Here is a 25,108-nt window from a genome sequence, read left to right as displayed (position 1 = left end):
CTGGAATATTTCTCACAATACATGAGGACAACTGTCTGGCTGGTGACATTCTAAACATAGACCATCCTGGTGTTTCCCTAAGAGGAATAGCGCACTATTCAAGAATGTATGCCCAATTCTCAGTCTAGTGATGGTGACTTCTTCCTTTCTTGTCCACTCTTTTCTTCCAGAAAATAATTGCCTACCCTTGGTCTCCTGTTCCCAACACTTTTGCCATTGCAGATTAATTTCTCTCCATATGATACACTTACCCTCAGCTTTAGAAAGATTGACACTGATGTCTGTGTTTTCCTTTCTCACAGCTTTTTTGGCCATCCTGTCCACCCTCTCGTTAGTTGGGATACCCACATGTGCTGGAACCCACATCAATGTTACCTCCACTCCTTTCCTTGCCATATCCCTAATCGCCAAAAGAATGTCATATCCAAGGTCTTGCCAACTCCTGGATGATCCTGTTCCAATACTACTGATAGCTGATAAAGAGACACTGCACACCAACACTTTCTGATGATAAATCTGTGATGCCCATTGGACTGGCCATTAAAATAGCCAACAGCTCCACTGTAAACACATTCAAGAAATCTGATGTTCTCTTATATAGTTCCAGCCCTGGACTACAAAAGCTGCTCCAGTAGCCCCTGTTTCAGGATCCTTTGACCCATCGGCAAAAGTAAAACATGTTCTTGATATCTGTCTAGTACGTGCTCATAAAATGCATTAACCATGATCCATTATTATCTCTGCACTATGTCCAAGCAGTGCAAGGTCCACCCTTGGCATTTCCAGCTGCCACAAAGGAACAGGAGACCACAAAACCCCTGGACAGAATACTTTGTCATGCACCAACAGTTAATTTGTGACTACCTCCGCTGAATGCCCAAAGCTTAATAATTTAAGCCACTTCTCTCTCCCCCTTGGCTGAATCACGCTTTAACCCTATTCAGGGCTTTAGTGAGCACAGTATGGAGAAAGCAATTGCCATGGGGTCCAAGTCTTGAATAGGGTTAACTGGGTGGTCATCTCTCTGACTCATCAGGTTTATCCAATAATTTGCTTGTAGTTGCTTTCATCGCAACCTAAGTGGCATTTCTCCCATTTTCACTTGCAGAGCACACACTGGAGATGACCGCACCGCTCTTGTACATATCACGAGGCCCTGAGCTTGAACTAGGTCCAACCAGACAAAACCATCTTGGAGATAGATCCATATAACAAACTTACATATTCCAGTCTTGATCTTATCAGATACACATAAATTAGCTTTAAAGAGGCCATATCTGCACCCCACTCTGATCCAGCTGGACACCTCATTATGTTCATCACCTTGCATTTTTCCACACTTTCAGTATAGAGGGTTTTCATCACGTGACAGATTTGCTGCAGGACAGGTGCCGTCTCCATTCTGGATTACAAGGAGGCTGGCACGTGATAGAAAAATGGAGAGAATGTACAGTTATACGATGCTTTAAATCCTCGAGATAAAGCTATTTATCGTGATAGATGTGTAGCAGTTGGTTCAGTGGATCCGTATCTTGTACCAGATAGTGAATTTAGTGTTGATGTAACGAATGGCCGACAGTGTCACACTGCGATATTGTGAACTAGGAAGCTGCTGACCAGGTCAGCCTCGCCGGCCTCCTGCAGAGCATCACAGCGGAGCTCTGAAAGCGGAGGTCGTCTTGAAGTCCTGAGCGATTTCTCTCACCAGGCGCTAGAAGGGCAGCTTGTGGATCAGCAGCTCGGTGCTCGAGGACCACAATGTAAATAAGCATCCGTATTGGAAGCATTCTTGTGTTATCCTCGGCGGTATTTTTATGTCTTATAGAATTTTATTGCCGAAAAAATAAAATAAAATTCTGGGAGCAGTGAATTTCTGGTAGCGGCGGTCTCTCTCACCGCCACAGTGCCGTGAGGCTTCTTCACACCGACGTTGAAGCTTCTGCAATTGTTCGCCAAATGCACGTAGTGTATCACAGCGGCCACCGCGGCATAATCCAGAATGGGCGCGGGACACAAAATTGACGTGACGATACTGTCACATGAAACCCCTCTTATATGATCCACTCTCCAACTCTTACCATACAACGTCAGTTTTATGTCCTCTCCCATTTTCTTCCTTGTAAAGAACAGTCTTAGTTTTCTCAACAGAGAACCTAAAGCCCCACTTCCCCAATCTTCTACTTGAGTTACTGCTTCTTGTAACTTTCCCAGTGGTGAGCACAGTTCCACTAATCCACTAACCACAAATTAGCAAAGCTAAGTTTTTTGTTCATGGATTAGTTTGTCAGATAACTTTGAAAACCATCAGCGGACCAATTAACTTTTGCTAAATTTAGTTACGAAAACATTTAGACCACTAACATATTTTGCAGGCATAGCTGTCATGATTTCGGCCTGATCTGGGGTTTGATTTGGGTTTTCCCTCTTTCTTTTTTCCCCTTCACATGCCCCGGTCTTGATTTACTAGTTATTTTATTTTCATCATGCGATATTCTCTGTTCTGTTTTGATTTGTCACTTGTTTTCTTTGTTACGTGTTGCTTTGGCTTTTCATTTTGTTCTAGTTTTCTTCAGTCAGTTGTGTTTTATTCATTGTTTATCACTTGTTTTATCTAGTTCCTCTCATTTGTAATATTTGTTGTACAGTTATGTCAGGATTTGTTTTCTGTTATTATTTAGTCACTGCTTTTTCTTATGGTTTGTCTTACCGCCTTGTTAAGTCAGATTGGTTTAATTTTGTATTTATCTCTATTTTTCATGCAGTTTTCATTAGGTTATCACTTGTTTGTTTTTCTATTAATACTTGTTTAGTTTTGCTTTACTATCTATGCTCCATGTTTTCTGATCAGTTGTCATGTTCCAGTTGGTGTATTTTGTCTTCAGTTGTAGCTGTTTCACTCCACGCCCTGCATCTGCTCTGTTCTCATCCCTCTCACATCTTTGTGTTGTTACGTCACTCCACTAGCTTTGTGCCCTGCTCTCGCACTTTATTCCAGTCTGCTTGTGTTCTCACTTACTTACGCTCTTGGCTCCAGCTCACGTGTCTTTGTCTGTTACTTCACTCCACTCTGTGCTTTCCTTCCTTCACTATTGTACTCTGCACAACCTTTGGCTCCCCCGGTCACGCCCCCTTCCAGAGACTTCCACGTACCTGCTTCACATCACCTAATTTGTTTGCTCCTTATTTAAACCATCACAGTCTCACAGCTCACTGCCAGTTTGTTGTCGCTCTATGCACACATCCCAGCCTCTGTATTTTGTCCTGATTTCTTGTCTTGCCGTGTACCGCTTTTTGCCTCACCCTTGAACTCTGTTTGCTCGTGCCTGTGAACCCTGCCTGAATATGACTGCATTCTTGCCAAACCCATATTGTGCTTCTGCTCCGCTGACTGATCACCTGTGTGCTGAACCTGAGCCTGGAATAAAGACCATGATTACTCACACGCCTAAACCAAGTCTGGGAGTGCTTCGTGGATCCAACTGCTTCTGGTGTCGGGCAACCGCCCCGCCTTGACAATAGCAATAAAGCATAACAGTTAAAACATTTGTACAGTCTGAAATCATAGCTTTTAGTACTACCTGTCACATGTTTTGTGGCAGACAAACAGCTAGAAGTGGTAGAGCTCAATCCTTTGCGACAGAGGATTGAGCTGACTACCAGATAGAAGGAAGAAGAAAAAAAAATCATTTATTCCACACCATACAGACTTGCAGGATATCACGAGTCATGCACAGGCAGATAGTTTTGACTCATGGTTAAAAAATTTTCCTGCTTGGTCTAAAAAAGTAACCGTTACTGACTGCCACAATTTTTTTTCCTGATTTCTTATAGTGTTTCTTAAAGCCAGATAGTTGCCATTTGAAATGACTTTAGTTTTGTGTCATGTCTGTGATCTGCTTTTTTCTACAAAATTAAACAACTGAATGAACATCCTCCGAGGACGGTGATTCCATAATTTTTGCCAGGGTTGTAATCAGGGGTGAAAGTAAGAGTTTTGCGCTCTCGCATAAAGATATTAATATTAAAGACTGCTCTTAACCCACCTGCAGCTCCGCTTTTATGGAGCGCTTCTCCGTGAAAATTTCAATTAAAACAAATAAAACAAAACAGACACGCAGGCCAGTTTTGTCGGTACTGAAGTTTTCCCCTTAAGTGTGTTAACATCGACTGTGCACGCTCCACTCCAGCGGGAGCCGATCTGTGTGTATGTGTGTGCATCAGCATGTGTGTTTGCCGTCCAGAGCGCAGATAGCCCCCTTTTCACCCTCGTCTCCTCTAACTCAGCAGGGGATAGATTCAACCTGTCATCTTTTATTTTTTTTTATGTCTTTTAAACTTTTATGCCACAGTCAAACACGGCACTTGATGCTGCAGGGACGTAACACTGCCTACCGGCTGTAGAGGACTCTACATCTCTTCTGGTGTACCATTGCGTTTCGGCTTACTTTCACCCTTTTACGATTCAATCATTTCTGGACCAAGTTGAAAGAAATCTAAAAGCACTACATTGGAATATGGAGTATATCACAGAGAAATGAATCGCACCCGTGATATTCTTATGTCAAAGACGGTTATCGACTGTCATCATGTTACCCGCCAAATTGAAAGAAAAGCATTTCCATTCTATGGAATATCTCAGGATGGAAAACCTGATATGAAGAAAAAAACAGAGGTTAATTAAAAAGGGATAAACTGAGACTTCTAACTGAATCGTGAAATGATTGGTGCGATATTTCTCACGACAAAGCAATGAGGCTGTAAAATTGAAGTCACTGCTTTACAGAATACGGATCGACATAAAAAATAAATCATTTTGTAACCTTTTTTTAGAAATTTTAGTAATTTCCCCAAATCATTAATATTACTATAATACTCACTTATGTAAGTTCAGTCAACAATCTTTTGTCAACTTGTTGCTGTACCTGAACGCTGCATAAAACAGCATTTTCAGAAAAATAGAAATTGATGCTCTTTACTCAGCATATACTCAGAGTACAAATGACTAATTTATGTGGATGACATTTTGACAGTTGTAACTGATCTGGTGTCTTCACTGTCGCATTTAATGAATACTATCAAATCGGAATAAATCAGAGGCCATATCACTTTCAAACGTTTGCTACACAGAATTAAACTGATACCAGATAATTTATGCAGGAAATGTCAGATCACAACAGGAACTTTTCTACATTGTTTTTGGGGATGCCCTTGAATTTGATTATTCTGAACTAAAGTGCTGAATATTCTGAGTAGAAGGAACTCCTTCAAAAAAGCTGGAAGAGGGGCAACAAAAGACTGGGAAAGTTGATGAATGCTTAAAGAACACCTGTTTGGAACAATCCACAGGTGAACAGGTTAATTTGAAACAGGTGAGTGTCATGATTGGGTATAAAAGGAGCATCCCCAAAAGGCTCAGCCATTCACAAGCTGGGGGGGGGAGGGTTGAGAGACAGGAGAGGAGGGGCAACGGCAAGTTAACAGTTATCATAGAACATTTATAAACTGTACAAGCTATTTACTGTTTACAAACAATCACATGATCATCTATAAACAGCAGACTTTAGTGCAAAACACTCAAAGCAGCAGAACAACTTAAAGCCCTGGTCCCACCAAATATTGAAGAATGAATATTATCAATTAAGTTGTTCACCAATGTTTACTCAGACTCACCCTGAAGAAAACCATACACCATACATGGTTTTCTTCAGGGTGTAAAAAGCCATATTCATTGGTAAAGAACTTGATAACAATTTTATCATATATAAATGATAAATGTTGTATGTTTCTCTGAAGTGTGAAAAGCCATATTCATTGGTAAACAACTTGATAATTTTATCATATACCTATAAATGATAAATGTTGTATGGTTTTCTGAAGGGTGTAAAAAGCCATATCCTTGGGTTTAACCCCTGAGAAGGTTTTACGTGAAGAAGATATTACCTTTACAAAGTGAAATAAACCAATAGTAGAAGATACATTACATACACTTGTAAATACGGTCAATAGTATTTTCCTGGACAATGTGGAAAAAGATGAAATAAGAATATTGTAAAAACTGTGTAAGCAAAAGATCAACTGACCATGAAGATTTAGACATGATGACTGTAAAAGTATAATAGAAACTGTTATTGAACCATTTACTTATATTTGCAATCTGTCTCTGTCAACAGGGATTTTTCCAGATGAAATGAAAATTGCCAAGGTAGTCCCATTATAAAAATGGAGACAAACATAAATTCTCTAGTTACAGGCCAGTATCATTGCTTCCACAGTTTTCTAAAATTATGGAAAAAGTTTTTGTGACAAGGTTGGATAAATTCACTGAGAAACATCATATTTTAAATAATGCTCAGTATGGATTCAGAACAAAACATTCGACAGCTATGGCAATTATGGAATTAATAGAGAAAATATCAACAACAATAGAAATAAGGATTATTTTGTAAGTATTTTTATTGACTTGAAAAAAGCTTTTGATGTTATTGACCACTCAGATTGCTTCACAAGTTACAACAATATGGAATAGGGTATTGCACATCAGTGGGTAAAAAGCTACTTAGAAAACAGAAAACAGTTTGTTCAGATAAATAATATCAAATCAGAATTGTGTAATATTGCTTATGGAGTACCACAAGGATCAGTACTTGGACCCAAACTGTTTATTTTGTATATCAATAATTTTGTGAATGTATCTAATGTGCTTGGTAGCATTTTATTTGCTGATGATACAACGCTGTTTTACTCTGGATCAGATATACAGGAAGTAGCAAGTAGTGATAAAAACAGAATTGGAAAAGGTTAAGCATTGGTTTGATATAAACAGACTGTCACAAATATTAATAAGACAAATTTCATATTGTTTAATGACAGAGCAAAAAAAAATAACATGTCATTACAAATAGATGGAATGGATATACAAAGGGTAAAAGAAATGAAATTTTTAGGAGTCATAATTGATGAAGATCTTACATGGAAGTCACACATAAATTACATAAAAGGAAAAATAGCGAAAGCCATTGTTTTGCATAAAGTAAAATATTCATTAAATAGTTATGGTTTTAACATTGTACAATTCATTGATTTTCCCATATTTAACTTATTGTGTAGAAATCTGGGGATCAACATATACAACTTATATACAACCTTTGTTTATTCTGCAGAAAAGGGCTTTAAGGGTGATTAGCAACAGTGGTTTTAGAGATCCATCTAATCCATTGTTCATTAAGTACAGGGTACTTAAATTTCATGATTTGGTCGATTTGAAAATATTACAAACAATGTACCAAGCAAATAAAAATACTTTACCAACAAACATTCAAATATGTTTGAGAAAAGAGTAAGTAGTTATAAACTGAAAGGAATAGAAGTCTTTAGAAAACCAAGATACAGAACCAGAGTAAAAGAATGGAGTATTGCAGTAAATGGTGTAAAATTATGGAACAATCTCAACAAAGAAATTAAAGAATTAAGGTTGCTTAAATTATTTAAAAAACGTATTAAACTAGATGTATTAAGTAAGTATGAAACTATAAAATAAGTTAGTTGTTGTGTGGGCCGCTGAAGAGGAGGTACTGCTGGCCCACCACCACCAGAGGGCACCCTGCTGGAGTGCGGGCTCCAGGCACCAGAGGGCGCTGCTGCCTCACAGGAGCAGCCAGGGTGACAGCTGACACTCATCACCTATGACAGCTGTCACCACTCATCGGATCAGCATCGGTATAACAGCAGAACGTCATCTCCACCTCTTTGCCGAGATATCGTTTCTACCTAGAAGGTAACGTTCTCAGCTGACTGTGAATATCTGTTGCTTGTGTGTGTTGGACAGCAGATATTCTGCTTACTTTTCCAACGAGAGGTGGAGGTAGCTTTCCTACCGTTCGGATTCCTGGGTGCAAACGCGCCCTCATTTAATTGTTCTTTGCCTCGCCAGCAGTACCAGGTCCGACACGCGGAGGCAGTGGCCACCTGGGAGTTCGGGACTTGGCGGCTCCAGTATTCCCGGGGTCTGGTGGCGGAGGAAACCGTGTGGTTCCGGTTCTACTTTGGAGAGGCGTCTCCTATCTTCGAGCCTGCCCACACGACACCTTTGTGAATTGAATTTTGTCCATTGTTGTAATCGATTGTATTTGTTGTGCACATTCACAACAGTAAAGTGTTGTTATTTGATCTATTCCATTGTCCGTTCATTTGCGCCCCCTGTTGTGGGTCCGTCTACTTACACTTTCCCAACAGGATATCTCGGCCAGCGTCATGGATCCCGAGGGCGTCAACCGGCTGTTGAACGGCCAATGGAAGAACAGGGCGCACAGGCGTCCGCAGGAGGAATGATCGGTGAGTTGGAGCGGATCCTCACCGCTTTCACGGCTCGGCTGGATTTAATATCAGAGCAGAACGTCCTCCTTAACCGCAGGGTGGAGGCTCTCGCCGCACAGGTGGAAGCGAGCCTCAGGGCGCTGCTGCGGCTCCCTCCTGTCGACCCTGTGCGTAACAGTGACGTTCCACAGGTCGTTCAACGACCCCTCCCACCTTCCCCGGAAGCATACATAAGCCCTCCAGAGCCGTACGGAGGTTGTGTGGAGACGTGCCGGACTTCCTTAGCAGTGTTCGCTCGTCTTCGCACAACGTCCTGTCATGTACGCGACTGAGGCTAGCAAGATAGCTTATGTAATAAACCTGCTTCGCGGTGAGGCACGCGCTTGGGCTACAGCGCTCTGGGAGCAGAATTCACGGTTCCTTCAGACATATGATGGTTTGTGAGGGAGTTCAGAACAGTGTTCGATCACCCAAATAGAGGAGAGACCGCTTCAGCCGTGCTGCTGTCAATGAGACAGGGGCGTCGGAGCGCAGCTGCCTAGGCAGTCGACTTCCGCATCGCGGCTGCGAGGTCCGGCTGGAATAGCACTGCCCTCCGCGCCGCCTTTATAAACGGACTGTCGTTGGTTCTAAAGGAGCACCTGGTGGCTAAGGACGAACCGCGGGATTTAGATGGGCTTATTGATCTTGTTATACGATTAGACAATCGGTTAGAAGAACGCCGTCGGGAATGAGACGAAGGGCGTGGCCTGGCACGCGCCGTCTCTCCCTTCCGGTTCCGACCGCGTTCCGCCCTTCCCACGCTCCACGCTCCTACGCTCCGTGTGGATACAGCTCCCCTGCTGACAAAGCTATGGACACGAGGGCCACATTACGGGCACCAGATAGACAGAGGAGGCTGGCCCGCGGAGCGTGTTTTGTTTGTGGCTCGATAGAGCATCAGGTAAGAGACCGCCCCGAGCGGTTAAACACCACGCCCGCCCCTAGAAACTGGGCTAGGGTGGGCCAGACATTCACGTGGGACACACCCACATTGCCACACGACTCCCAGTTACAGTCCTTATGAGGATTTAACCCTGAAGGCCCCAGCATTGGTGGGACACGGGCTCTGAAGGGAATCTGTTAGACAGCAGATGGGCCAGGGAGATAGGGCTCCCTCTGGTGGCGCTTACCTCGCCGGTGCAGGTGCGGGCACTAGATGGCTCCCTACTCCCTCCAATCACACATAAGACACTCCAGGTGGTGTCAGGAAATCACCGGGAGGAGATCGAGTTTTTTGTGACTCCTGCTACCTCCGTGTGGTTTTAGGGTTTCCCTGGATGTTGAAACACAATCCCCGGATCGATTGGCCATCCGGGGTAGTGGTTCAGTGGAGCGAGACCTGCCAGGGTATGCTTAGGTTCCTCGGTTCCTCCCGGTTCCCAGGCTAAGGAGGAGGTCAGAGTCCCGCCCAATCTAGGGACGGTGCCGGTAGAGTACCATGACCTTGGGGATGTGTTCAGTAAGGATCTGGCGCTCACCCTTCCCCCCCACCGTCCATACGATTGTGCCATTGATTTGGTTCCAGGCGTTGAGTTCCCGTCCAGCAGGCTGTACAACCTCTCACGACCTGAGCGCGAATCAATGGAGACCTACATCCGGGACTCTTTAGCTGCCGGGTTGATCCGGAATTCCACTTCCCCGATGGGTGCAGGTTTCTTTTTCGTGGGAAAAAAAGATGGCGGACTACGTCCATGCATTGATTACAGGGGGCTGAACGAAATCACGGTTCGTAACCGATACCCATTGCCCTTGCTGGATTCTGTGTTCACGCCCCTGCATGGAGCCCAAATGTTCACCAAGCTCGATCTCAGGAATGCGTATCACCTGGTTCGGATCAGGAAGGGAGACGAGTGAAAGGCGGCATTTAATACCCCGTTAGGTCACTTTGAGTACCTGGTCATGCCGTTCGGTCTTACAAACGCCCCCGCGACGTTCCAAGCATTGGTTAATGATGTCTTGCGGGACTTCCTGCACCGATTCGTCTTCGTATATCTGGACGATATACTCATCTTTTCTCCGGATCCTGAGACCCATGTCCGGTATGTACGTCAGGTCCTGCAGCGGTTATTAGAGAACCGGCTGTTTGTGAAGGGCGAGAAGTGCGAGTTTCACTGCACTTCTTTGTCCTTCCTGGGGTTTATCATCTCCCCTAACTCCGTCGCTCCTGATCCGGCCAAGGTCGCGGCGGTGAGAGACTGGCCCCAACCCACTAGCCGTAGGAAGCTGCAACAGTTCCTCGGCTTTGCTAATCTCTACAGGAGGTTCATTAAGGGCTACAGTCAGGTAGTTAGCCCCCTGACAGCCCTGACCTTACCAAAAGTCCCCTTCACCTGGTCGGATCGTTGTGATGCCGCGTTCAAGGAGTTGAAACGGCGCTTCTCGGCTGCACCCATTTGGTGCAGCCCGATCCTAGTCGAGTTAGTGGTTGAAGTGGACGCCTCGGACTCAGGGATAGGAGCTGTGCTTTCCCAGAGCGGGAAGACCGATAAGGTCCTTCACCCGTGTGCCTATTTTTCCCGCAGGTTGACCCCGGCCGAACGGAACTATGACGTCGGCAATCGAGAACTCATTGCGGTGAAAGAGGGCTCTTGAAGAGTGGAGACATCTGTTGGAGAGGAACATCCGTGCCATTCACGGTTTTCACTGACCACCGGAACCTGGAGTATATCAGGACCGCCAAGCGGCTGAACCCCAGGCAAGCCCGCTGGTCCCTGTTCTTCGTCCGGTTTTGACTTCCGGATCACCTACCGTCCCGGGACCAAAAACAAGAGATCGGATGCCTTGTCCCGGGGTACAGGAAGAAGAAGTCAAAGCGGAGTTGTCGGATCCACCGGAACCCATCATCCCGGAGTCCACTATCGTGGCCACCCGTACCTGGGACGTAGAGAGAAACCGTCCGGGAGGCCTGGCACGAAGCCCGACCCTGAAACTGGGCCGAAGAACATACTATATACGTCCCAACCAGAAGCGAGGGCTTGCAGTTCTGGACTTCTGTCATGGCTCTAAGCTCTCCTGTCATCCAGGGGTGCGAAGAACCGTGGCAGCTGTCCGGCAGCGCTTCTGGTGGGCGTCCCTACAGGAGCCGACGTCCGGGATTATTCATGATAAATGTTGTATGTTTTTCTGAAGGGTGTAAAAAGCCATATTCATTGGTAAACAACTTGATAAACGATTTTATCATATACCTATAAATGATAAATTTGTATGGTTTTCTGAAGGGTGTAAAAGCCATATTCATTGGTAAACAACTTGATAACGATTTAGCATATACCTATAAATGATAAATGTTGTTATGGTTTTCTGAGGGTGTAAAAGCCATATTCATTGGTAAACAACTTGATAACAATTTATCATATACCTATTCATGATAAATTGTTGTAATGGTTTTCTGAAGGTTGTAAAAAGCCATATTCATTGATAAACAACTTGATAATGATTTTAACAAACCTATTAATGATAAATGTTGTAATGGGTGTTTTGAAGGGTGTAAAAAGCCATATTCATTGGTAACAACTTGATAACAATTTTATCATATACTATTAATGATAAATGTTGTTGGTTTTCTGAAGGTGTGTAAAAAGCCATATTCATTGGTAACAACTTGATACAATTTTATCATATACCTATTAATGAGAAATGTTGGTATGGTTTTCTGAAGGGTGTAAAAGCCATATTCATTGGTAAACAACTTGATAATGATTTTATCATATACCTATAAATGATAAATCTTGTATGGTGTTCTGAAGGGTGTAAAAAGCAATATTCATTGTAAACAACTTGATAACGATTTATCATATACCTATAAATGTTGAATGGTTTCTGAAGGGTGTAAAAAGCCATATTCATTGTAAAACAACTTGATATGATTTTATCATATACCTATAAATGATAATGTTGAATGGTTTTTCTGAAGGTGTAAAAAGCCATATTCATTGGTAAACACTTGACAGCAATTTTATCATAGACCTATAATGATAAATGTGAATTGGTTTTCTGAAGGGTGTAAAAAAGCCATATTCACTGGTAAACAACTGATAGCAATTTTATCATATACCTATAATGATAAATGTTGAATGGTTTTCTGAAGGGTTGTAAAAAGCCATATACATTGGTAAACAACTTGATAGCAATTTTATCATATACCTATAAATGATAAATGTTGGATTGGTTTTCTGAAGGGTTGTAAAACAGCATATTCCAGTGGTTAAACAACGTTGATAGCAATTTTATCATAGTACCTATAAATGATAAATGTTGAATGGTTTTCTGAAGGGTGTAAAAGCGCATATACATTGGTAAACAACTTGATAGCAATTTATCATAGACCTATAAATGATAAATGGTTGTATAGGTTTCTGAAGGGTGTACAAAGCCATACTTGCATAATCGCTGAGGGCGTCCCCATCTAGTCAGTAGTCCATCGTGTCTTCTGAGTAAACAGCCAATTTGCACATGCCGTGACGTCACAACATATGTATGGAGTGGCTGATTACCAAGGCGAAATCCTTTTGTGGGTTTTACTCCAGTGGATATGAAAAATACAACCCCTGGCAAAATTATGGAATCAACCCGGCCGTCGGAGGATGTTCATGTCAGGTTGTGTAAGTTTGTAGAATAAAAGACAGATCACAGACATGACACAAACTAAGTCATTTCAAATGGCAACTTTCTGGCTTTAAGAAACACTGTAAGAATCAGGAAAAAAAAATTGTGGCAGTCAGTAACGGTTACTTTTTTTAGACCAAGCAGAGGGGAAAAAAATATGGAATCACTCAATTCTGAGGAAAAAAATTATGGAATCATGAAAAACAAAAGAACGCTCCAACACATCACTAGTATTTTGTTGCACCACCTCTGGCTTTATAACAGCTTGCAGTCTCTGAGGCATGGACTTAATGACTGACAAACAGTACTCTTCATCAATCTGGTTCCAACTTTCTCTGATTGCTGTTGCCAGATCAGCTTTGCAGGTAGGAGCCTTGTCATGGACCATTTTCTTCAACGTCCACCAAAGATTTTCAATTGGATTAAGATCCGGACTATTTGCAGGCCATGACATTGACCCTATGTGTCTTTTTGCAAGGAATGTTTTCATAGTTTTTGCTCTATGGCAAGATGCATTATCATCTTGAAAAATGATTTCATCATCCCCAACATCCTTTCAATTGATGGGATAAGAAAAGTGTCCAAAATATCAACGTAAACTTGTGCATTTATTGATGATGTAATGACAGCCATCTCCCCAGTGCCTTTACCTGACATGCAGCCCTATATCATCAATGACTGTGGAAATTTACGTTCTCTTCAGGCAGTCACCTTTATAAATCTCATTGGAACGGCACCAAACAACAGTTCCAGCGTCATCACCTTGCCCAATGCAGATTCGAGATTCATCACTGAATATGACTTTCATCCAGTCATCCACAGTCCACGACTGCTTTTCCTTAGCCCATTGTAACCTTGTTTTTTCTGTTTAGGTGTTAATGATGGCTTTCGTTTAGCTTTTCTGTATGCAAATCCCATTTCCATTAGGTGGTTTCTTACAGTTCGGTCACAGACGTTGACTCCAGTTTCCTCCCATTCGTTCCTCATTTGTTTGTTGTGCATTTTCGATTTTTGAGACATACTGATTTAAGTTTTCTGTCTTGACGCTTTGATGTCTTCCTTGGTCTACCAGTATGTTTGCCTTTAACAACCTTCCCATGTTGTTTGTATTTGGTCCAGAGTTTAGACACAACTGACTGTGAACAACCAACATCTTTTGCAAACATTGTGTGATGATTTACCCTCTTTTAAGAGTTTGATAATCCTCTCCTTTGTTTCAAACTGACATCTCTCGTGTTGGAGCCATGATTCATGTCAGTCCACTTGGTGCAACAGCTCTCCAAGGTGTGATCACTCCTTTTTAGATGCAGACTAACGAGCAGATCTGATCTGATGCAGGTGTTAGTTTTAGGGATGAAATTTACAGGGTGATTCCATAATTTATTCCTCAGAATTGAGTGAGTCCATATTTTTTTCCCTCTGCTTGGCCTAAAAAAGTAACCATTACTGACTGCCACAATTTTTTTTCTTGATTTCTTATAGTGTTTCTTAAAGCCAGAAAGTTGCCATTTGAAATGACTTTAGTTTTGTGTCATGCCTGTGATCTGCTTTTTTTTCTACAAAATTAAACAACTGAATGAACATCCTCTGAGGCTGGTGATTCCATAATTTTTGCCAGGGGTTGTATTACTGGTCCGTGAAAAATATCACAAGGGTATATTGCTATTTATTCTTTAGTGCTTTATCCAATCATATTGGCGTATCATTTATAGGTATATGATAATGAGCCATGCTGCACTTTTTTTTTTTTTGCTACAAGAGCATCATTCAACTATCGTGGGAGAATGGGAGCTCTGAGAGGCTCTTAGAGGCAGTATCTTCAGTTAACGAGGCTCCTCTCTGAACGTGGCTCTAAATTCAAGATGTTCAAAATTTTGCAACAACAGCGTGGGGCAGTTTGTGTACGAGTTACTATGAGGACTAACAAGGATTATAGAGGCATGTTTAATGGTGAGAACAAGGCTGTAAAAGCCCATTATCCGAGCGCCTACCAGCTATGAGGACCGGGAGATGCCATTTGTGAAGCGGGTCAGCTCTCTTGTGCACATAATTCCATCTGCTTTTTCCTCCCTCTCTCCTGCACCATGAAGTGGAGAATGGATTTGAAGCAGCTAAAAGGTAATTATTTATAATGTTTTATTTTAATAGCTTGGTAAAACAGTTGCATGTCATATCTCTATAATAATAATAATAAAATTATGTCTGATACATTTAATGGCTTGTTAATGCATCAGGAGCTCCACTGTGTGTGCGCATTAACACAATGACTCGTGCTCAAAACGAGCATTTAAGCAGTATGCCAGTTCACAAATGAGTGATTTTGCAGTCAATAATGGACGAACACAAAGTTAAAGTTGGCTCACAGTGTGAAAATCACTGTGTCTAAAGCCGCAGAAGAAAGAAAGCCGGCAAACCGCGGATGGAAAGGAAGCCAGTGAGCAGGAGCGCAGAGGCAGCTGTCCCAGAAATGCAAAATGGCAGCGCGCGCAAAAGCGCGATTTTACAGACATAAACAGATGAACCAAAGTTAAAAGTGGGATCACAGTGTCAAAAGAAATAAGCCAGCGAGCGGAAGCACAGAGGCGGCAGTCCAGAAACCCATAGTTCAGTTCTAGCCGATCTGGTGCATTTAATGACTTTGGAAAACAGGTGGGCAGCAGCCTGACACACAGCGCACATGCGCTGGACTGTACTGGAGCATCTATTTTTGGACTGCGTTTAATAAATGTGACAACATCTTGAATGGATGCTGTGAATTGAAAACCCACACTTTAAAAAGGGACCAAGTGTGGGAGGGCTGGAGGTCTGAACCAAACCCATGCCTAAATGTGCACCAAACATTGTGTTATCATGGCGCAACATGGATCATATGTGGCTTGACGAGGATCTTATGCAGCAACACGAGCCACTCGAGGCTGGACGGGACTCAAATGACAGGTCGATCATGGCTCACTAGAGGCTGATACTTGGTGCATGCGAGGTACAGAGAGGCACATAGAGGCGCCTTAGTGAAACAGGAAAGTGTGAAAAACCATCCAGGTACATCCTTTGAAGAGCAGGTTATGATGAAATCAGTCCGGGTTCAGCTCTTTTTCAAATCAGACTTATTAAGGGGTATAGTTTAAAAAAAAAAAAAAAAAAAAAAAAAAGTAATGCAATCCCAATCAAAAATGTTGAAGGAAAAAAATTGTCAAAATGACTGTTAAATTGTCTGATGGAGCACTCTGCCTCACTGGATAAACCTCTCTCACTCACCTTAACCACTTATCAGGTTATGGGAGCAACAGCTCAAGCAGGGGATCCCAAAACTTCCCTTTCCCTGGCCACATTAACCACCTCTGACTGGTGGATCCCGAGGTGTTCCCAAGGCCAGTATTGAGATATAATCTCTCCATCTAGTCCTGGGTCTTTCCCTTGGTCGTTCCCAGCTGGACATGCCTGGAAAACCTCCCTAGGGAGGCACTCAGGGGGGCATCCTTACAAAATGTCAAAACCATGTCAGCTGCCTCCTTTCAATGCGAAGAAGCAGTGGGTCTACCCTGAGCTCCTCACAGATGGCCAAGATTCTCACCTTATCTCTAAAGCCGCATTCACACCGGGCGCGACGCGATGCTACAAATTCCACGCCACCATCGCCCGGTGTGTCGCTCTGGTTTTGCTGCGAAAATTCACCCAAGTGCGTCATCAAATAGGAGGAGCTTAGAATTCCGCTCACCAGCTCCGGCTGTCAGTCAAGTTAACATGGCAGACCTTGATCACACGGAACGAGTTGCTGTGCTCCTAATTGATGTGGAAAGCTGACAAATGTCACCAGCGGCGCCGTCCCAACATCCTCATGAGACGTTCCCAATTCGGGGAGTATCATTATTTGCTACAGGAGCTGCGTCCAGATGACGGCCACTTTCAGCGGTCCTTCTGCCTCTGCAGGACCCAGTTTGAGGACCTCCTGTCCCGTTCACGTGTGCACATGTGAACAATTTAAAAAAAAAAAAAAAAAAAAAACTGCCCGTTGCTGCTGCTCGCTCTCATCATTTGTTTTATTATACATCTGTGTAGTTAATAAATAAAATAATCTTCATGGACAATTCGCTCGCCTCGCTCACACACATGAAAAAAAAAAAAAAACTGTCCGCTGCTGCTGCTGCTCGCTCTTCCCCCAAAAACTCTGTCATAATTGTGAAATGAATAACAAAAGGGACATAGGTCCTGCTCACAGACTGGCTATCAGACATCTCCACGTCACTACATATCCAGTCCCTGATTGGTCATCGCAGTGCGACGACGAAAAAGGTCCGATTTTTCAACTTGGGGAGGAGGGCAACGCAATATTGCGCCACAAACACGGCAATCGCTCAAAATAGCTTCATTCGCATACATCGTGTCGTAGGGCTTGGCACCACAACACGTCCTTCCATAGGGATTACATGGCAACCTGTCGCTTGCGTCGCGCCCGGTGTGAACGCGGCTTAACCAGGGGTCCCTCACACGTGCCTCAACATTCAAGCCGCTTGAATCTTTGTATAAGACATTGCTAAAAATATTTGATAAGAAACCACAATTATATCATATCATCGTAACATCTTAGATAAACATAGTTTCTTACAGTTGTGCTCAAAAGTTTACATACCCTGGCAGAAGTTTTGATTTTTTTTGGCCATTTTTAAGAGAATATGAATGACAACACAAAAACTTTTTCACTCATGGTTAGTGGTTGGGTGAAGCCATTTATTGTCAAACAACTGTGTTTCCTCTTTTTAAATCAAAATGACAAGAGAAATACGTAAATCACCCTGATCAAAGGTTTACATACCTCTGTTCTTAAAACTGACAGCTTGGAGTCTTTTTTGGTCGTTGTGGACGAGGCTCTCTGATGGTGAAGCTGCCACTGAATATATTTCGGACTTTATTTACATCAGTTACAAAGAAATGCAAACAGTATGGCACTCTATGATCAATGTGCATGGAGTAGACAGTTCTCAAAAACTGAGTGACTGTGCAAGAAGGAGAAGAGTGAGGAAAGCCACCAAGACACCCAAACAACACAAGAGACGTTATGGGTTTATGTGACTGTGATTGGAGAAATTGTGCACAGTGCAAGCTTTGCATTTTGTATCACTTCTCTTAGTTTCATAGTGGAGTAGAGCAGAGAAGGATTTTCTTTCACCAAAACAGATCAAATCCAGGCTTGCATCTCAGATGTACCTTCTGGCAATTTATAGCTAAACTTTCAGGTCTTCTTTTTAAGAAAATCCTCCTCTATACCACTTCATCATGAATATGAATAACTGGTGATACAAAATGCAAAGCTTGCACTGTGCATAATTTCTCCAATCAAAGCCATGTAAGCCTATAGCTTCTCCTGGGTTGTCTGGGTGTCTTGGTGGCTTTCCTCACTCTTCTCCTTCTTGCACAGTCACTCAGTTTTTGAGAACTGTCTACTCCATGAAAATTTACAATAAAGTGCCATACTGTTTGTATTTCTTTGTAATTGATGTAAATAAAGTCGGAAATATATTCAGCGGCAGTTTTACCATCAGAGAGCCTCGACCACAAAAGACTCCAAACTGCCCCTGATGTTAAAGGGGCAACACACAGTATTAAGAACAGGGGTATGTAAACTTGTGATCAGGGTCATTTGGGTAGTTCTGTCGTCATTTTGATTTAAAAGAGGAAACACAGTTGTTTGACAATAAATGGCTTCACCCAACCACTAACTATGAGCGGAAAAAAAAAAGTTTTTGAGTTATTCATATTCGCTTAAAAATGGACAAAAAAGCAAAAAGTCTGCCAGGGTATGTAAACTTTTGAGCACAACTGTAAGTTTTGAAAATTATATAAATTTTAAAAGAGTTTGCTAAGTTTTCAAACATGTAATGGCCTAGCCCCACCCTTCTTGGGCTACTTCATCAAATGCCACTCCTCTTGCGGCCTCACGGCCAGAGCTACTCGCGCATCTGACTGAGGCCACTGTGTCATCCCATGTAGATGCAGCACCTTTGGTCAGATGGCTGGAATACCATACCATCTTGTTAGGGAATGCCCCACTTTTAGTACTTTTAAAAAACATCTGAAGGGATGGCTGATGTCTACCCAAACCTGCCCTCACAGTTATTCGTGTTTGCTATGATGTGAAACTTGGACATTGTGTAAAGGGCTGGGAATGTGCCACAATCTGTGTTGTAGCAACTACGCTAAATACAAGGTCTGTTAGAAAACTATCCGACCTTTTTATTTTTTGCAAAAACCATATGGATTTGAATCATGTGCACTTGCATCAGCCAAGCATGAACCTTCGTGCGCATGCGTGAATTTTTTCACGCCTGTCGGTTGCGTCATTCGCAACTGACTGTCGCAATTCGCAATGTACTCGCAACCGGAGTACATTGTGTTTAATATGATTTTATGTGTTTTTTCTTTTACTATTTTAGGAATTTGCCTGTACCATTTGTCAGGGGGACTGACAATGGAAATCAGCCTATGGCTGCAATTATGTACATTTACGTTTTATTTCTTTTATAAAGAAAATGTTCATCAATGTACACCAGGATGTCTCTGTACATTGCTGCATTCATCTTTCCCTCAACACTGACTAGTCTCCCAGTTCCTGCCGCTGAAAAACTCCCCACAGCATGATGCTGCCACCACCATGCTTCACTGTAGGGATGGTGCCTGGTTTCCTCCAAACATGATGTCTGGCATTCACGCCAAAGAGTTCAATCTTTGTCTCATCAGACCAGAGAATTTTGTTTCTCATGGTCTGAGAGTCCTTCAGGTGCCTTTTGGCAAAGTTCAGGTGGGCTGCCATGTGCCTTACTAAGGAGTAGGGATGGGTATTGATAAGATTTTAACAATATGCTCCCAGACTTGACTTGAGAAGACTTGCTCTTGCTTGCCTCTACTGGTGGTTGGCTCTCACTGCGGTATTGTATCACTTCCTGTTCCGGAGCACAGCGGTGTTTTGATGTATCTGTTAGCTGTTTAATCTGCGCAGTTTAGATTGATCTAGTTACTTAGATAACAATTTGTTTCACAGTGTAATCTTCACGTGCCTTAACTAAAGCACTCCCTCTGCTGAATCACCTCTAAATTATTTACACATTACTCACTTTGTGTGTCTGTAGGAATCCACTAGCTTAGCGCAGCTACTAGCTCTTAGCCGGTTTAGCATGGCGGCTTCTCCTGTCTCTCCTGCACTTTTCTGCTCTGGATGTGAAATGTTTAGTTATTCCTCGGCCTCCTTTAGCAGTAATAGTACTTGTAATAAGTGTAGCTTATTCGTAGCTTTGGAGGCCAGGCTGGGCAAACTGGAGACTCGGCTCCGCACCGTGGAAAATTCTACAGCTAGCCAGGCCCCTGTAGTCGGTGCGGACCAAGGTAGCTTAGCCGCCGTTAGCTGTCCCCCAGCAGATTCCGAGCAGCCGGGAAAGCAGGCCGGCTGGGTGACTGTGAGGAAGAAGCGTAGTTCTAAACAGAAGCCCCGTGTACACCGCCAACCCGTTCACATTTCTAACCGTTTTTTCCCCACTCGACGGACACACCCGCCGAGGATCAAACTCTGGTTATTGGCGACTCTGTTTTGAGAAATGTGAAGTTAGCGACACCAGCAACCATAGTCAATTGTCTTCCGGGGGCCAGAGCAGGCGACATTGAAGGAAATTTGAAACTGCTGGCTAAGGCTAAGCGTAAATTTGGTAAGATTGTAATTCACGTCGGCAGTAATGACACCCGGTTACGCCAATCGGAGGTCACTAAAATTAACATTGAATCGGTGTGTAACTTTGCAAAAACAATGTCGGACTCTGTAGTTTTCTCTGGGCCCCTCCCCAATCGGACCGGGAGTGACATGTTTAGCCGCATGTTCTCCTTGAATTGCTGGCTGTCTGAGTGGCGTCCAAAAATGAGGTGGGCTTCATAGATAATTGGCAAAGCTTCTGGGGAAAACCTGGTCTTGTTAGGAGAGACGGCATCCATCCCACTTTGGATGGAGCAGCTCTCATTTCTAGAAATCTGGCCAATTTTCTTAAATCCTCCAAACCGTGACTATCCAGGGTTGGGACCAGGAAGCAGAGTTGTAGTCTTACACACCTCTCTGCAGCTTCTCTCCCCCTGCCATCCCCCCATTACCCCATCCCCGTAGAGACGGTGCCTGCTCCCAGACCACCAATAACCAGCAAAAATCTATTTAAGCATAAAAATTCAAAAAGAAAAAAATAATATAGCACCTTCAACTGCACCACAGACTAAAACAGTTAAATGTGGTCTATTAAACATTAGGTCTCTCTCTTCTAAGTCCCTGTTAGTAAATGATATAATAATTGATCAACATATTGATTTATTCTGCCTTACAGAAACCTGGTTACAGCAGGATGAATATGTTAGTTTAAATGAGTCAACACCCCCGAGTCACACTAACTGCCAGAATGCTCGTAGCACGGGCCGAGGCGGAGGATTAGCAGCAATCTTCCATTCCAGCTTATTAATCAAAACCCAGACAGAGCTTTAATTCATTTGAAAGCTTGACTCTTAGTCTTGTCCATCCAATTGGAAGTCCCAAAAACCAGTTTTATTTGTTATTATCTATCGTCCACCTGGTCGTTACTGTGAGTTTCTCTGTGAATTTTCAGAACTTTTGTCTGACTTAGTGCTTAGCTCAGATAAGATAATTATAGTGGGTGATTTTAACATCCACACAGATGCTGAGAATGACAGCCTCAACACTGCATTTAATCTATTATTAGACTCAATTGGCTTTGCTCAAAAGTAAATGAGTCCACCCACCACTTTAATCATATCGTAGATCTTGTTCTGACTTATGGTATGGAAACTGAAGACTTAACAGTATTCCCTGAAAACTCCCTTCTGTCTGATCATTTCTTAATAACATTTACATTTACTCTGATGGACTACCCAGCAGTGGGGAATAAGTTTCATTACACTAGAAGTCTTTCAGAAAGCGCTGTAACTAGGTTTAAGGATATGATTCCTTGTTTATGTTCTCTAATGCCATATACCAACACAGTGCAGAGTAGCTACCTAAACTCTGTGAGTGAGATAGAGTATCTCGTCAATAGTTTTACATCCTCATTGAAGACAACTTTGGATGCTGTAGCACCTCTGAAAAAGAGAGCTTTAAATCAGAAGTGCCTGACTCCGTGGTATAACTCATAAACCCGCAGCTTAAAGCAGATAACCCGTAAGTTGGAGAGAAAATGGCGTCTCACTAATTTAGAAGATCTTCACTTAGCCTGGAAAAAGAGTCTGTTGCTCTATAAAAAAAAGCCCTCCGTAAAGCTAGGACATCTTACTACTCATCACTAATCGAAGAAAATAAGAACAACCCCAGGTTTCTTTCAGCACTGTAGCCAGGCTGACAAAGAGTCAGAGCTCTATTGAGCCGAGTATTCCTTTAACTTTAACTAGTAATGACTTCATGACTTTCTTTGCTAATAAAATTTTAACTATTAGAGAAAAAATTACTCATAACCATCCCAAAGACGTATCATTATCTTTGGCTGCTTTCAGTGATGCCGGTATTTGGTTAGACTCTTTCTCTCCGATTGTTCTGTCTGAGTTATTTTCATTAGTTACTTCATCCAAACCATCAACGTGTCTATTAGACCCCATTCCTACCAGGCTGCTCAAGGAAGCCCTACCATTATTTAATGCTTCGATCTTAAATATGGTCAATCTATCTTTATTAGTTGGCTATGTACCACAGGCTTTTAAGGTGGCAGTAATTAAACCATTACTTAAAAAGCCATCACTTGACCCAGCTATCTTAGCTAATTATAGGCCAATCTCCAACCTTCCTTTTCTCACAAAAATTCTTGAAAGGGTAGTTGCAAAACAGCTAACTGATCATCTGCAGAGGAATGGTCTATTTGAAGAGTTTCAGTCAGGTTTTAGAATTCATCACAGTACAGAAACAGCATTAGTGAAGGTTACAAATGATCTTCTTATGGCCTCAGACAGTGGACTCATCTCTGTGCTTGTTCTGTTAGACCTCAGTGCTGCTTTTGATACTGTTGACCATAAAATATTATTGCAGAGATTAGAGCATGCCATAGGTATTAAAGGCACTGCGCTGCGATGGTTTGAATCATATTTATCTAATAGATTACAATCTGTTCATGTAAATGGGGAATCTTCTTCACAGACTAAGGTTAATTATGGAGTTCCACAAGGTTCTATGCTAGGACCAATTTTATTCACTTTATACATGCTTCCCTTAGGCAGTATTATTAGACAGCATTGCTTAAATTTTCATTGTTACGCAGATGATATCCAGCTTTATCTATCCATGAAGCCAGAGGACACACACCATTTAGCTAAACTGCAGGATAGTCTTACAGACATAAAGACATGGATGACCTCTAATTTCCTGCTTTTAAACTCAGACAAAACTGAAGTTATTGTACTTGGCCCCACAAATCTTAGAAACATGGTGTCTAACCAGATCCTTACTCTGGATGGCATTACCCTGACCTCTAGTAATACTGTGAGAAATCTTGGAGTCATTTTTGATCAGGATATGTCATTTAAAGTGCATATTAAACAAATATGTAGGACTGCTTTTTTGCATTTATGCAATATCTCTAAAATTAGAAAGGTCTTGTCTCAGAGTGATGCTGAAAAACTAATTCATGCATTTATTTCCTCTAGGCTGGACTACTGTAATTCATTATTATCAGGTTGTCCTAAAAGTTGCCAGAAAAGCCTTCAGTTAATTCAAAATGCTGCAGCTAGAGTACTAACGGGGACTAGAAGGAGAGAGCATATCTCACCCATATTGGCCTCTCTTCATTGGCTTCCTGTTAATTCTAGAATAGAATTTAAAATTCTTCTTCTTACTTATAAGGTTTTGAATAATCAGGTCCCATCTTATCTTAGGGACCTCAAAGTACCATATCACCCCAATAGAGCGCTTCGCTCTCAGACTATATATATGTGTGTATATATATATATATATATATACACACACATATATATATATATATATATATACATACACACACACATATATATATACACACACACACACACACAAAGGGCTAATTCTGTCTGTCTGTCTATCTATCTATTACATTACTCTGGAACAAAGAAGACAAACAGTGTTGTAAAGGACAATAGGCAGGACGTTAAAGACCAAACAGGAAGTGATTGCAGCTCACAGTGATTATTCCCTTTGAAAATAATGGAGAAGCAACCTGAGCTTCTGGCATGTTTACATAAAACAAACACAATAACAATGTCTAGAAACCCAGAGAATATATTCACGAGCATTTTAGGCACAACATATAAAGAGTTTAATGCTGTTGTCCACCTGATCAGAGCGTCTCAAAGCATTTCTCCTGTCATGAAACTTTACCCATAATGCACTGCAGCATGTGTGTCCAAATGCTAAAACCTTCAAAATTAGTGCATTAATTTAAAACTAAAACATATAGATGATATTTTCACTTTATAAAACGCCAGATGTGATGTTAATTTAACCCTCTGCGGTCCTAGGGCATTTTTTGGACAGTTCACTCGCCTGGCATAAATGTTTTATTATTGCTGTTAACAGCGCTCCCTGCATCCCACAATCACATTTTATGTCTCTTTTTCAGGACAACCTGTGCTTTCAGAATATATATGCTTTTGTTGTGTTTTATAAGTGTAATAAAGGTTTATAATCAGAAATAAGAAAGGAAAAAGTAAAGCGGAATTAATAATTTTCCACACACATTTATTCAAAACACACAGCAAACTATAATAAACAACTATTTTGACACTTAGAAAGGTAATTTGAGGTATTGTGTGAAAGACTGTACAATAAAAAGGTTCAAACAATAAACACAAATGCACATTTTGAACAACATATACAAAATGGTCTATGCATTTTTTGTCTTCATCTCAAAGCAATTTATGTCTGCTATTACACAAAGGTTACATCACAAACTTCTACTGTGTTTTGGAGTGTTCTGTGCTGCTCCTAAAGCAGCTTTCATTCACACTTTGGCCCACTTTGGCTTCTTAAGGGCCTGTCACAGTGGCATATACGTAGAGCTGCTCATTACAGCGTATCGTCTACGCTGTAATGAGCAGCTCTCTGCCCACTTCACGAGGAGTTTTTTCACAATACGTAGCAGTATGTTGAGGGCTACGC

General features: G+C 42.0%; 1 long non-coding RNA gene across 1 annotated transcript; it reads right to left on the bottom strand.

Moving 5' to 3' along the window:
- Window positions 1-171: 171 nt before the first annotated feature.
- LOC117511557 lies at window positions 172-16,397 on the bottom strand. The gene is made up of 4 exons (XR_004560958.1): window positions 16,216-16,397; window positions 15,693-15,697; window positions 5,977-5,986; window positions 172-181 (listed from the first exon to the last, which is right to left on the bottom strand). It is a non-coding gene; the product is annotated as an uncharacterized LOC117511557 (long non-coding RNA).
- Between the last annotated feature and the right edge of the window lie 8,711 nt (window positions 16,398-25,108).

The sequence above is a fragment of the Thalassophryne amazonica genome, chromosome 6 (genome assembly GCF_902500255.1).
Source record: "Thalassophryne amazonica chromosome 6, fThaAma1.1, whole genome shotgun sequence".
Lineage (NCBI taxonomy): Eukaryota > Metazoa > Chordata > Actinopteri > Batrachoidiformes > Batrachoididae > Thalassophryne > Thalassophryne amazonica.
This window is presented reverse-complemented; position numbering and strand designations above follow the sequence as displayed.